The sequence below is a fragment of the Chlorocebus sabaeus genome, chromosome 17, assembly GCF_047675955.1.
Source record: "Chlorocebus sabaeus isolate Y175 chromosome 17, mChlSab1.0.hap1, whole genome shotgun sequence".
NCBI classification, from domain to species: Eukaryota; Metazoa; Chordata; class Mammalia; order Primates; family Cercopithecidae; genus Chlorocebus; species Chlorocebus sabaeus.
Window position 1 is genome coordinate 28,414,710 of NC_132920.1, and position 871 is coordinate 28,415,580.

The window sequence follows — 871 nt, forward strand, 5'->3', positions numbered from 1 at the left end:
GGTGCAGGACAAAAGCTGCCATTCGGGAAGTTCCCTAGTAACAGTCCTTGGAGGGTCCGCCATAATGAAAGACCCCAGTAGCACTAAAGGGATCTTTCCAGAATGCAACTTAAGGGTTTCAGAAACAGTAGAGTTGAATAGAGTAGACCTTGACTTCTGTTTAAATCGTGGAACACTAGCAGATAATAGTGACAGCCAGTTATAAAACATAGTAGAAAAAATGGCTTTCAAGGGGGTGTAGCTCAGCAGTAGAGCGCGTGCTTAGCATGCACGAGGCCCTGGGTTCAATCCCCAGCACCTCCAGGTTTTTCTCTTGTTTGTTTAACTGCCCAGAGCAGGGCCCCCTGGGCATAAGGCAACACCAATCTACCTTATGAGTGGCAACCAAATCAAAAATAGCCTGAGGTCTATGCTTTGGGTGGTATGTCTAAATAATGCTGCATTAGAAGTGTGTGATTAGGAAGAACCAAGGCCCTTGGAATTAAAGTGAATGGCAGTAGTCCACTATTCATCCTTTAGTTTCTTACAGTCAACCACGATCTGAGATTATTACATGAAAAATTCCAGAAAATTCATAAGATTTCAATTTCTCTGTTGTGAGCAGCATGATAAAATCTCACCTCATCTGCTCTATCCTGCCTGGGAAGTAAATCATCTGTTTGTCCAGCATATCCACGCTGTGTAGTAAGCCATTCACTGGTTAGTCACTCAGTAGCCAGCCATCTGAGTTATCTGAGCTATTGTGCTCACATTGTTTGTGTTCAAATAACCCTTCTTTTACCTGATAAAGGCCCCAAAGTGCAAGAGTAGGGATGCTGGGCAATTTGGGTATGCCAAAGAGAAGCCCTAAAGGGCTACCTTTAAGTGAAAA

At 43.6% G+C, this 871-nt stretch overlaps 1 non-coding gene across 1 annotated transcript; it reads left to right on the forward strand.

Annotated features, from left to right (window-relative positions):
* The first annotated feature begins 231 nt into the window (after nt 1-231).
* Nucleotides 232-303, forward strand: TRNAA-AGC (transfer RNA alanine (anticodon AGC)). The gene has a single exon. It is a non-coding gene; the product is annotated as a tRNA-Ala (tRNA).
* The last annotated feature ends 568 nt before the right edge of the window (nt 304-871 follow it).